We start from the raw sequence: 14,825 nt of genomic DNA, 5'->3' as shown, positions 1-14,825 counted from the left end.
TGACACCAGACCGTATCCAGTTAATAGCGAGTCTTCCACAGCCCAAGACACAGAAAGAGGTACGTGCTTTTATTGGCCTCACTTCTTACTGCAGACAATGGATTCCTCAGTATGCATTTCTGGCAAAACCACTGATACAGTTAACGACACAGGAGGCAGCCGTATCGACTGTCCTCCCTTGGACATCTGAACATACACTTAGTTTTAATGAATTAAAGAAAGCCTTATGCCAAGCACCTGTTCTAGCAACACCGAACTACAGTAAGCCTTTTACACTTTTTGTCACAGAACGTGATGGTACTGCATTATGTGTTCCCACACAAGATCAAGCAGGACAGTACAAGCCTTGTGCTTATTTCTCGAGCACATTAGATCCAGTAGCCCAGGCTCTGCCTGCGTGCCTCAAGTCAGTTGCAGCCACAGCTCTAGCAATCAGACAAAGTGATTCCATAGTATTAGGACACTCCTTGACAGTACAAGTTCCACACTCCGTGGAAGTTCTTTTAAACCGAACACAGACACAGCACTTGACCATTGCACGTTTAACAGGTTATGAACTGACATTGTTTCAGCCACACATAGAAATCAGACGCTGCAACGTTCTAAATCCTGCTACCCTGTTACCGTCAGTTACTTCAAATCCTGCCACACATGACTGTGTGGAAGTTGTTAACACTATGACCAAGCCAAGACAAGACCTGACAGACATTGCATTACCTAATCCCGACCTTACACTTTATGTGGATGGTTCATGTATGAGAACTAGTACAGGAGAACTAGCAGCCGCGTACGCAGTGACTACTGAAACCGAAGTTATTGAAACACACCGTATTGACACCCTGTCTGCTCAAGCAGCAGAGCTAGTTGCTCTGACCCAAGCCTGCATACGTGCCAAGAACCTGAAAGTAAACATATATACAGATTCACGTTACGCATTCGGAGTTGTACACGACTTCGGAGTACTCTGGCAGGAGAGAGGTTTCATGACTTCTCATGGAACCAAGATTCAGCATGGTCTCCTCATTCAAGCTCTGTTAGATGCAATACATTTACCGACAGCTATCGCTATCATGAAGTGCAAGGCACATACGAAAGTTACTGACATCATTTCCCAAGGTAACGATCTAGCAGATCGAACAGCCAAGCTTACAGCTCAGACTCCAGACATTCCAGTTAACACGATACTGACACTCACCCCAGATCAGACTACTTGTATGACAGTTAAGGACCCTACACAAGATGTCATAGACATACAGTTACATGCTACTCCCGAAGAAATCAAGAAATGGTCCGAACAAGGAGGGGTCCAGACAGATCAAGGATGGTTGACGAAGGGAAAAGCCACATGGTTTCTCCCCGACTCTATGGTTCAAGTCATTATCAATACCGCACATAGTCCAGCACATTTAGGAGAAAAAGCCATGTTAGACAGTATTCAGAACCTTTGGTTCAACAAGCACTTACGCGCTGCAGCCAAGCAGAAAGTCCGTACTTGTATGATATGTTGTCAATTCAATCCAGGTAAAAGTGTCCCGGTGGAACAAGGTGGATTCCAACCTCCTGACCACCCTTTTGAAGTCCTCCAGATGGATTATATTCAGATGGAGCGATGTCGAGGTTTCAATTATGTCCTTGTAGTTGTATGCGCTTTGTCCAGGTGGACAGAAGCATATCCAGTTCCAGATTATACAGCAGCGACCACTGCCAAGCAGTTGGTTCGTGAATTCTTCCCCCGTTATGGACTCCCTAGGGTCGTGTATTCTGATAACGGCCAGCCATTCTCATCCGAGTTAATGAAACATGTTTCCCTTTTGTTAGGGTACCAGTGGAAGTTCCATTGTGTGCGCCATCCTGAAGCAGCCGGTCTCGTAGAGAGACATAATCAGACCCTGAAAATCCGTATTGCCAAGATATGTCAAGAGAAAGGTGTAGACTGGCTAGTTGCCCTGCCAGTTGCTTTATTCTTTATGCGCATGGTCGCACATTCCAGATCAGGTCTGTCCCCTTATGAGGTTGTATTCGGCCGCCCCCCAAACATGTGGGGTACACCTAGACCCCGCAGTATTACAGACGTTTCCAGTAATATGCTGACAGATTACCTAGCTTCCTTGATGTCTGCCCTACACTCTTGTCGTTCACAGGTTGCCGCTGCATTTCCAGACAATACCGAGGTGAAACCGCATGAAATCGTTCCAGGAAACCTCGTATTGGTCCGAAATTTTGATCGTTCAAGTCCGCTGGAGCCCCGTTGGAAGGAGCCACGTCTAGTCTTGTTAACCACGAGGACGGCGGCCAAGCTAGAAGGAAGAAAAGGATGGGTCCATCTGTCCCATATCAAGAAATTCCATGGACTTTGTGAAAAATCTTTTGCAAAGGACTGTTCCATTTCTAAGGACTGCCTAAAAATAGACTCTGAACTCAAGCCTTCCCTGTTAGAGGAAACTCCGCAACAGGAGTATAAAAAGAAACTCCGGTCTAGCAAAATAAGTCAGCCAGTTTAATTGTCTAAGTCCCTCTCGGGTGAAACGGTTAGACAGGTATCTGACATGTATGAGATAGACCCCCATAGTGAGAGAGTTAGTCAAAACTCTATCCGATGTATCGTTTTTCTAAGTTTCTTATTGTTTCTAAGTTTGATGGTTACCTGCACAAGTTATGCATTGCATTTATGTTTTCCAATTCCTCATGTAAATAAGTTTTCTAATACTACAGTAGAGCACACATTTAGTGATCTGCCTCCTCACGAGTTATCCTATCGTCTTGCTATGAGAAATAATACATTTATAAGAATGTTACACTATTCACACCAGACCAGCAATGCTACTAATTGTTGGGTGTGTGGTCGACTCCCCCCTTTCCAGACACCGAAGGGAGTTCTGCCACTCTTTCCTTATCCGTTTTCACATAATGGTTCGTGTGGAGCATGGTCCACTTTAACGTCATCCTCCAATGATATGTCCCTTCTGAATAGAACATGTTTTCCAGACAAGCAAGGTCTCCCCCATAGAACAGGGTTAGATCTAGAAAATGAAGTATATGATTTAGGTAATTATTCTTCGAATTTTATGGTCCTGAATGTTCAGTCCGATACTACTCCAGATTTAACTGCTATTTCAGTACTACCAGTCAAAGGCGAATTATGTGTCCGAAAGAATGGTTCCGCACATGTAGGACATAGTTATTGTACTACTACTGTCGAGTATAGTGACAGTGGGAAATCTATTTTCAAAGCTTCACGTCATTCTTATTTTGTTTGTGGTCAGACCGCATATGTTCGTCTGCCCCTCGATTGGGATGGAACATGTTACATTGCCTTCCTACTGCCACCAGTTTTTCTAGCCCCATCTGATTATCATAGAAACACACATCTAGTACACGTCAGACATAGAAGGGAGATTGAGTCCCCGATTGTCGATCAAACTGAAACTACTCTAGAACAATATCAAGACTTCAATAAAGGTTTCTTCTTCTTTATAGGACCTATCCAGAATAGTAAGTTAATACGTAGGTTAACCAGAACCCTCGAAGCAGTAGTGAATGAGACTACTTCTGCTCTAGGTAACTTAACCGAAGAGCAATCTGCTATGAGATTTGTCGTGCTCCAAAATCGTCTCGTTCTTGACGTCATACTGGCCGATAGAGGAGGAGCATGTAGAGTCATCGGATCTAGTTGCTGCATTTTCATTCCTAATAACGCGCCGTCTGTTTATTCAGCTATAACCAGACTTCATAAAATTGCCCATCAGTTACACCAGAATCCAGGCACCTGGACATGGTCCGGTTGGCTCTGGGATATCATATCTGCCTGGGGATGGAAAGTATTGTCATTCCTAGGTATTGCAGTAATGATCATATTCAGTTGCTGCCTCTGTATACAATGTGGCCCTGCGATTTGCGGCATTTGTGCTACCTCTTGTATTCCTAGTCCTAAGTCCCGTTCCAAGACAATTCGAGACGAGCAAATGATGCTATATGAAATGATAGATGGTATCATGAATATTGATGTTTCCTGATGGAAACGTAGGGCACAAGGAGGGAATGTGGAAAAGTAAATTTTGCCATGTTATATGTCCCTACGTATTCCCCATCCTATGTTATATGTGCATGATCGATATGCATGTATTCCCCTCTGATCGATTAACCCCTTCAGTGCTAATGACAAGGGTAACTCGTCATGGAGTTTCCATTGATTTCAATGGAAAGTCAATGGGAAGAGGGGGATGTACCTTAGCAGCCAAGTGGTTAAAGACGCAATTACAGTTGTGTCCATCTCTAGTATGCCAGTTTCCAGTTTTCGTGAATATAACGAATATCAGGCCTATGTAAAAGCTACGTTGCCACGTTTTATAGTGTGCCTGTTAATTCATTGAATTATCCCCGTTTCTAGGCCTCAAAAGGGCCCGGACTCAGTTTCAGCTCCTGTTTCCTGAACCCTCTCCGAGGAGCGATACAGCCCCCACCTGTATCCCTGACCCTTAGCTTACTTCCTGCCTCGCAGTGCCCGGCTCGGCCTGGCTCTGCCTCCCAGTCTGCCAAGAGTATGTTATGTTTCTAGTTATCAGTCCAGCCCTCCTTCTCTGCATTCCTAAGCTACTGAATCGCATCAATAGTTTCCGTCATGGTCTAGCCTTTATGTCTCCATGTAAGAGAAATACTGTATTCATATTCATAGAATATTCCTCGCACACGCACTACATCTAGAATAATGCATGCACCAGTCTTAGTGTCTGTTAGCCTTTACCCTGATAACTTTTGGATTCTATCAACATGTACTATAAACACCAGATACTAGATATGCCTAGGTACATGTCGCTCTGACCCTCCAGACTTTCGTCTCCTCTTCTAGTGCAGAAGTCATAGCCCCCAGTTCTCCCTGGTAACACGTCATTGCCAGTTTACGCGCACCACTAGGTTAGAGGTCCCAGCTGCTCAGGTAGCCCCCTCCATGTTTCCGCCCCGTTTATGACATATTCTGTTACGTTTGCATCACATGTCTATGTATACGCCCTGTACACACCACTTGTTACACCCACTTTATGCCTTATCTTTCGCGACTGTTACAAACTCCGCCTACTGCTACGCCTACTGTATTGAATGAAATGTATTTTGTTTAACTATATATACTAATGTACTGTTATTAAAAGCTAGCCTATTCCTGCCCCCGGCAGCTGCCATCCTATTCCCATGCAGGCTGTCCTGTTCCTGTCCTTTTATGCCTGATTAAAGCCTGTACACTCCAGCTACCTCGAATCTTGACTCTTATTTATTGAGCTATCTGTTTATATGAGTATCCTGAAAAATAGATCCGGTAATTAATTATTTATTTACCACAAGGCGGTGGCTACCGCGATATGGCAGCCTGATTTGGGTGGCGGAGCATGCCAACCGCCCCTTGACCATGGGTATATGTCTATCACTACTGCAAGTGTGACTTTGGCATTGGCAGTGACAAACCGCAGGGGTCAGGCAGTAGCTACAGTGATATGGCTGCCATACATTGTTAAGAATGACAACGATTTGGGTGGCGGAGCATGCCAACCACCATTTGATCATGGGTATATGTCTATCACTACCGCAAGTGTGGCTTTGTCATTGGCAGTGACACACCACTGGAGCCAGACTGTCGCTACCGCAATATGGGTACCATACATTGCTGAGAACGACCATGATTTGGGTAGCGGAGCACTTTAACAGCACCTACCGACACATCATGCTGTGTCAATGGCCAATGGGCAGTTCTCAACAGTGCACAGTGACCACATGATTGATAGCACAGGATTGTGCACACAATGCCAATGTAACATTTCTCCACTGCTGACTACACATGCCAGGTTTGTGTATATGATTTTAAACATTGGCATGTACTCCCTCACATGTCACTTGTGATATTACTGGGCATGTACACAGAGAAGTGTACATGTACTCTCCAATGGGTACACATGTTAATGTGCAAAATGGCAGAGCAGCTCACAGTGATGAATGTCTGGCTATCCAATGTGCTATATTTGACTGCCTACTTTTAGTGGCTCATGCACAGACTTGTTGTTTACGCACAGACTGGGCTCAATGTGTTGTTGATGTGTGCCCGGTTCGACTTACTCAAAAAGGTTTGGCAGGTATAGCAGCTAGGTAGGAGACAGTAGTGTTGCTGTTTCATACATAAGCTGTCTGAACTATTCTCAGGGCTGCACATGCAAGATGTGGACATTGTTTCCGAGGTGCAAGTTGTGTGAAAAGTGGACAGGTGTACGGATATTGTAGCTGAAGGTGTCCCTACATGTAAGTTGTGCTGTGAGCTTAACTGTGGTGACAGTCATTGTTGGCGTTGTGTCAATCAAAACATAAGATGTCGGACACATTTCCTGGTGGTTTGCATTGACATGTGTCCCCTTTCATCTCACCTAGAAGGAGGCAAAATGTGCATCGTCCCTACACGGTGCTTGTAGACATGGAGGATGAGGAGGTCATCCGAAAATTCTGTCTGTATCAACCCACCCTACAAGACCTATGTTCTATGTTGGAGCCCCACCTGCAGCCTCGCAGGACATATCGGAGTGCTTGCACAACAACATCTAAGGTGATGGCGGCCCTGCATTTTCTAACTTCTGGATCATTCCAGTACACCTTGTCTAGTCTAGGCGGGATGTCGCAACTTATGTTCAGCATAGTGCTACGTGATGTCCTGTCCGCTATGATGATCTCCAAGGGCAGATATATCCATTTCCTCAGGAGGCATGAATTGGAGGCTGTGAAGGAGGATTTCTACGCACTTGGGCACATCCCCAATGTTGTTGGTGCCCTTGACTGCACAAATGTTGGCCTGGTTCCACCACAGCATTTCTATTCCATCAATGTGCAAGTGGTGTGCCAAGCAGATATGATCATCTCACACATCTGTGCCAAATTCCCAGGCTCAGCCCATGACTTGTACATTATGCGTAAAAGCATTGTGCCACAGCTGATGGATAATCTGCTTCCAGAGCATGCATGGATTGTGGGTGAGTACAAAGAGTCAGGTAGCATGCTGTGTGTGTGACATGCTGTCCTCTGCCACATAATATTACAAAGTTGGTCTGTGTATCTCACACCTAGGTGATTCTGCATATCCCAACCATCCTTGGTTGCTGAGCCTACTGCGTAATCGCAGGACCCTGGCTGAAGTCCGTCACAATGATGCCCATAGGATGACATGTCATGTGGTGGAGCGTACTTTTGGTCTCCTGAAGTCGGGTTTTCGCTGCCTGGACAAGACCGAGGTACACTGAAGTACTGACCCAAAAAGGTGTGTCAGATTGTAGCTGCCTGCTGCATGCTCCACAACCTGGACTTGTGCAAGGAGATCCCCCTGCTCTTGGATGCTGATGAGCAGCCAATGCCCCCACCTGCAAATGAACCCATGTCCAGTGACGAGGATAGTGGAGAGGAGGAAGGTGTCGAACTGCGTCAACAGCTCATCAACCGCTACTTTACTTGAAAGTGAGTGACAATGTACAACAAAGGCATTTTCTGATGATGTTGTTGTTGTTGGAAAGGTGTGTGTGAGCTTTGTGACTGCAGCTTGTTGTTGACTCAGTGCTGGCTGACAATGTTTCTGGGACTGGCTACTTTGTCACAGATACAGTATGTTTATGTAGGTACTGTTGCTCATTGTATGGTTTGCAGAGTGGAGTACCCTGAAGACAAGTGTGGCGTGACGGCTGTGATGCCACCGCCTGACTAGTAAATATTGCTCTGTTGTGTTTTCCTAGGTCCCTTCAGCCTCTCCTTGCCTACAAGCAATCTGTACTCCAGGTACATTGTAATCATGGTGAAGACTGCACATCCTGTAATACACACGGAGCAGACAGACAGAGGTAGGTGTGTAAGGAGTGTTTATTTACAATGGTTACATTTGACAGGGGAGTGAATATTTACAAACAAGTAAATAGTGAAGCAATGAGTTATCAGTGATGGTAGATGAGACAATTGAGTAGTCACCACATTGATGTGGTGACCCAGTCCCACAGACGGATGCATATAACAAGACAGTGTGGGGAAAGATAGTCAACAAAGTAAATGGCAAGAAGAATAGGGTTGCCATCATGGCTGGCTCCCTGTCTGGCGTTTGGGCAGAATGAGGCAAAATAAAGGTGAGAACGAGCAAAAAAAGGCAAAAGAAAAGTCAGAAACCAGCAGTAAGAGGCAAAATAAAGGTGAGAAATGAACAGTAAGAGCCAAAATAAAGGTCAACAACGAGCAGCAACAAGCAAAATAAAAAGGGGAGAAATGAGCAGAGGAGAGAGGCAGAATAAAGTTCAGAAATGAACAAAAAGAGGAAGAATAAAGGTCATCAACGAGCAGAAGTAGGCAAGATTAAAGGGAGAAACGAGCAGAAAGAGGCAGAATAAAGATCAGAAACAATCAGAACGAGACAGAATAAAGTTCAGCAATGAGCAGAAAGAGGTAAAATAGAGTTCAGAAATAAGCAGAAAGAGGCAAAATAAAGTGGAGAAACTAGCAGAAAGAAGCAGAATAAAGATCAGAAACAAGCAGAAAGAGGCAAAATAAGTGTCAGCATGAGCAGAAAGAGGCAAAACAGAGATCAGCAGCAAGCAGACAGGCAAAAAAGGTGAGAAATGGGCAGAAGAGGCAAAATAAAGTTCAGCAACATTCAGGAAGAGGCAAAATAAAGGTGAGAAACAAGCAGAAAGAGGTAAAGTAAAGGTGAGAAACAAGCAGAAAGAGGCAAAATAGAGGTGTGAAGTGAACAGAAAGAGGCAAAAGAAAGGTGTGACATGTGCAGGAAGAGTCTGAATAAAGGCCTCAAACAAGCTGAACGAGGCAGAATAAAGGCCAGCAATGAGCATAAAGAGGTGGAAACCTCTTCGGACACCCTGCACCCTTTCTCAATCACTCTGCAAAGGGGCCTCCTGGCAAACTACTGGTTGGGGGATGAAGTACCTTTGGTGGCTGACAATCATTAGGGGCCATGAACCCCTATTGTTGCCACAAGTAAGTCCCCCACAGTAGGATTGGTGAGACCTCATTAGAGGCCCACCCTCTTTTTCAATCACTCTGTAAATGAGCCTCCTGGTGCACTACTGGTTGGGGGATGAAGTCTCCTTGGCTGCTGAGGGTCGTTGGGGGTGAAGAACCCCTCTTGTTGCCACAAGCAAGACCCCCACAGCGGGATTGCTGAGACTAAAAGTAAGGTAAACTGTTGCCCCCCTGGTGGGTTGGTTGAATTTTTGTCTAACTCTCTGTCCCAAGCAAAATTCTGAAATCTCCACTGGCAGCATGGAGTTTACCACCCACCCCTACTCACACACCCACTGCGAGACTCACACACCAACTCACAGACTCGCAGAGACACTAATGCACTAAGTCACACACTCACTGTCAAAAGGTAAAGGTTAAATTTAGGAAAATTATTCATAAACCTTAGAAATTAACTTAAAAAAATAACAGATTACTGGGACATTATAGATAGGAAATAGAATTTAAAACAACAAATACATTCACTGAAAAAAGTTTATAGAGTTGTTATAGGCAGGACATAGAATTAAAAAAACCTTAGAAATTCTCTGAAAAAAACAAAGGGTACAGAGTTGTTATAAGCTTATATTGCACTTGTACAAAACCATTGAAATTCAGCAGTTATAGTTAATTGAGCTAAGTATAACATATGCCCCCCAAAGGCACTGCTTATGATCTCACATATTACATCTCTCATAACATGGTCAGTGACATCACTCATGATATCACTGATGACATCACAGATGACCTCATCCAGTGAGTGTAAGTATTCTGTAAGAGTTTATGATTGTTAAACATATATATTAGGGCACTGCAAAAGTTAAATTAGAATGCTAGGTGCACATCTAGTGAGTGATACTGCTTCCAATATAGATCATGTGAGTGGCTCTGGGTCTGTATATATCCTTGTGCATATGGGTGTGTGAGTGGCTATATGGATATATAAGTGGGTGTGTGAGTAGCTGTGTAGGTGAGTGAGATGATGTGTAAGTGGCCGTATTGGTGAGTGAGTTGATCTGTAAGTGGCCATACGGGTGAGTGAGTGAGTGGCGGTGTGAGTGTCTCTGTGGGTGGATAAATGGGTCTGTGGTAACTGTATGGGTGAGTGGCTCTATAGAGGAGTAAGTGGACTGGTATGGGTGTTTGAATGGGTGTGTGAGTCGATGTGTGGGTGTGTGAGTAGATGTAAAAGAGGTTGTTTGGGAGTATAAGTGAGTGGTTTTGTGAATGATGTCATCAGTGATGTCATTTGAGATGTCATCAGTGATGTCACTGATCATGTCATGAGTGATGTAATATATGAGGTCATAAGCAGTGCGGGGAGTATGTTATATTTAGCGCAAATAACTATAGCTGCCGAATTTCACAAGTTTTGTATGAGTGAAATCTGAGCCTAACTATAACATTCCTGTAACCATTGTTTTTTTCAGTGAATTTCTAAGGGTTAGAAAAATTCTGTTTCCTATTACATCAGGATAAATCACAAAAAAAGGGGTTACAGCTACATGCGAATATTGTTCTGTCCTGAGGAAGGTCTGAAAGAGTTATAGCATACAAGACCGAAACGTCGACTACTGAGTCCATTACTACATCTGCTTTTCATTACATAAGTGATCTTTATTTTAGATAAATAGGAGTCATTTGTTTTTTATTTGCACAGGTTTTGACTTTTTATTCAAATGATCTGTAGGAATAAGTCTTGAGTTGCTCACTCATTTGAAAACATTATGATCAATTCTTCACTGTTAATTTGTACCCTATGAATTTCTGTTTGAAATATATAAAAGAAATATTTTTGATACAATAGTTTTCCCATGCTGCTTTCTTTTCATGTACTTCTCTGTCTAAAAACTAGACTCATAAAGAATTTTTTAGATACCATGTAGGTTGGAACAGATAAACATATGCATTAATTTGAAAATCTGCTATCTGCGACGAATATTTTTAAGTATTATCCCTTGCTGACACTTTATTGAAGTTTCTAAGTCTGCCCAAGCCCGCAAAGGTGTAATGGGTCCCCCACCCTTCCTTTTTGTGCAGGCCCACTAGAAGCATTTAATTTACAGGCCCTGGGCACATGTAGTGCCACTTTATTAGGGATGTATAAGTGTATTTAATATACCAATTAGGGATAAGCCAATGTTGCCTTGTTTTAAGGAGTGCACACTTGCACTTCAGCACTGGTTACCAGTGGTAAAGTGTGCAAAGTCCTAAGGATAGCAAAAACTAGATCATCAAAAATGGAGGTGGAAGGGGAATATGTTTTGGGTTTTGGGGAAGGCCACCCCAAGTCTGACTGGTCTAGCATATCCTCTAGGCGTCAAGAAATTATAGAAATAACGGTTCCCTCACAAGCATTGTTGAATGACCAGTGTTGCTTATGCACTAACTAATATTTAGAAAAAGTTGCTTTCCTTACAAATTCAGCTTTTGCTTCTCTAGGTAGAGCTGGATTATTATTCCTTTTATTGTCCTGCGTACATGCTCACAAATTTGAAGAATGTGTTTGCCTCTCTAGTGAGGGTTGTACTGATTTCATAACCACTTAAGGCCTAATTATTAGTTTGGCGGTCCGGATAACGCTAAATTCACGGGTGCACAGCGGTGGCGGTCCAGCCACCGCTGCACCCGAGGTTCGATCGCCAGATTACAACTTGGGCAGTCAGTCCCCCATGGTACCACTGTAACTGCCAGGGATCAGAGATCCCTGGCGGTAGCGCAGTGGTCTGAGGGTCTTCAATAAGCTTGGTGGTGCCCTGCAGGCACCAACAAGCATATTACAAATATTGTCACCACCAGCTGTCTCATGGAGGTTCTTACTCCATGAAACTGATGTTGGTGAGGAAAGAAAGGAAGCCCTACAGGGCCCATTCTTGGCCATGTGCACGAGGGTGCATGCAGGGGGCACATGTTGTGCATGCACCCACTCCTACATGGCATGGACTGCAAAGTCCATACTATGCAGGAATATGCGCTGGTGGTCCCACAGCAGTGCAGTTTACGGCTCACATAAGAGCCTTTAAACTGCTCTGCTGAAGGACCACCATACTGTCTGCCCACCAGACCACGATAATGCACGTAGTTTGTCAGGTTGGCAGAGGTCCTGTTTGGCAGGGTGGGAGCAGGGCGATGGCATGGCAGCCCGTTCCCACACCGCCAAACTAATTATCTGGCTTTTAGAATGCATGCACATATAACAGCCCTGTAGACTTGGAATAACCTGGTGTGGTTATGATCATCCTGCTTTGACCACCAGGAGCTTTCTAGTCTCAGGATTGTACTGGACATTTAGGTTGCTCCTTGCTTGCTACTTAGAAAACTCCAATAAATCCAATAAAACACACTGGATATACTTCATTTATATGGTGAATTTTTAAAAGGACCCTCAAGAATGGCAAATACCTGTGGGTATATAGGACTCTGCACACTTTACCAGTGCTACATGCTTGTTGGCTTGAATATATAACTTTTAGAAAGTTGGGATTTTCTTGTTCTAGCCATTTGGGGCCTGCAGCCTGCATCCTGCGTCACTTAACCAGGTGCAGTGGGCAGCGAATTAGGGTGACCCAAAACTCACCTTAGTACCCAACAAACCCCTTACCGAGCTAGCTACAGTGTCTCATTGGTCATAACAAACTTCCAATGTTTAGACAAACCAGAACATGAGCTTACAATACCTCAGGTTACGTGGAACACATGAGCACTCTTTCGTTATACAATCATTTCAAACCAGAACGTGGAGTAAATGAGGACACGTGCACATTTGAAATATTTATTTACTAATGCCGTCTTCTCAGGCGCAGTATCTTAGATAATACAAGGAAACATATTATCAGAAGAAAAGTTATCAGCATAGTTACTAGTCCATAGAAAGCAAATGGTGACAGCATGTTAACATGCTGTAATGAATAAGGGTTAACAACACTTATTTCTCACCCTCCCTAACACACATATTATATTAAAAGCTAAGAAGGTCTCTTTGGGTTTTAGCAGGGCGGGCCCATACCTCAGGATCCTAGAATGAAGAGATCACATCAGCATACAACAGCTCTCTCTGCATGCGAACAGCATCAAGTGTGTGTTTGTGCTTCAATCAAAGCAATATAAAACCCGCCTAAAGCCCAAAGTTGGCAGAAGCTGCACTTATGTTATGTCTATGAACGCGTGAAGATCAGACCTCATAACAATTCTGTATCGTGTTATTCCTGAAGCTTCAGCACTCTCTGTACAGACATAGTTTATTAAGCAAAGCTGATATCAGAGTAATAACATATTATTTTCATGTAAACCACAACGAACTACTAGGTTGAAAGCTAAATCAACAATTAAGTGTCGTGTGCAGAAGCAGCAAAAGGAAAAAATGGCGTTTAAACATGTAATGAGCCTATGCTAACTTAACGCATTATAAAGATATACAGTAGCTATATGACACTCTGCTGCCTGAGTGAAAAGGATAGACCTGCATCTTGAATCCAAAACCACCAAAGTGACTCCAAGGACTATTTGTCTGGCCTCCTCATCAGAGCCTCAGGGACAGAAATGGCTCCACCCCCCTTGTATCCAGTACCTAAAATCTGACTGCTATGAGTCGTGCCCCCCGAGTTGTTTCACCCCAGCTCTGGTCCCTTGGAAGTGAGCCTGGAGGTGCTCTTCCAGCCAGCTTTGGTCAGAATAGATGCAGCACAATGCATCTCCTTGCAGCTCCGCATCTGAACAGCCACTGCCTGATGTATCCCTGATGCAGGTCATCGCTGTGCAGCCCCCAGCTCCTTGGTGATGCATCCTGCATGTAGGATTGAGCATCTCAAGCCCCTGTCTACACCATCCTCGACAATGACAAAGGACATCAAATTGTAGCCCACAGCTCCTTGGAACCACCACTGCATGATGCATCCTTAACCACAAGCTCAGCTCGTCATGAGCGTACGAGAGGTGTACCTCATGATGAGCTGAGCTCGTCATCAGCGTGGAAGGGGTTAATGCAGGACCTAACTTTGGAAGCCCGCCCATCAGTGGCATCCTCAACATCGACAAAAGACCTTGCATTGCAGCTCTGCAGCTTCTTCACAAGCACCACTGCATGTAAATCATTGACCCAGGATCTTGCAATGCTCCACAACATGAATTTAAGGTACTTTGTTCAGCAGGTCTAATTTGGTTCCTTTATCCGGCCCATGCTCCATTGTGGTCAGCCAGACCATGTGATTTTGTTCAAGTACGGCGGACCAGATTAACCCAGATAGTGCTTTGTTCTTTTAGGCACTAATGTTACATAAATCTTTAGAATTGCATATCTCCAATATATGATTTGGATTATTGTGGTATTGGTTTCAATTAATTTATTACATTTTGCTCAATGTCTTTAAATTGGTATGGGATTTTTCATCGGTTGTGATTTCACTTTACTTCTATATCAAGTGTTTCTTAAATACTTAACATATTGCTTCTAAGTTAAGCCTGAATGTTTTGTGCTGAGCCACCAGAGGGTTGAGCAAAAGTTAACTTATGATTGCTTGTGACTTCAACCTGACAGGTATTTGGGCTGCTGCCTGAGTACTGTTTCACCCTCTAATGTCAGTAACCCCAATTCCTACAAATTGCATTACAATGATCACAGTGGGCTGAAATAAAAGTAATCAAATGTTGGACCTTATGTGGAAATGAAAATAACGAAATAATGTGCCTCAGCTTGTGTAGCTGAAAAAAACACATGTTCCCATTACAGACTTTATTTGATCAACCATAGTCAATGCAGAGTCAATTTTAACACCCAGAATGTTCACAACGGGAACAGGGTTCAATTTGGCCCC

The sequence above is a fragment of the Lissotriton helveticus genome, chromosome 2_1 (genome assembly GCF_964261635.1).
Source record: "Lissotriton helveticus chromosome 2_1, aLisHel1.1, whole genome shotgun sequence".
NCBI lineage: Eukaryota > Metazoa > Chordata > Amphibia > Caudata > Salamandridae > Lissotriton > Lissotriton helveticus.
This window is presented reverse-complemented; position numbering follows the sequence as displayed.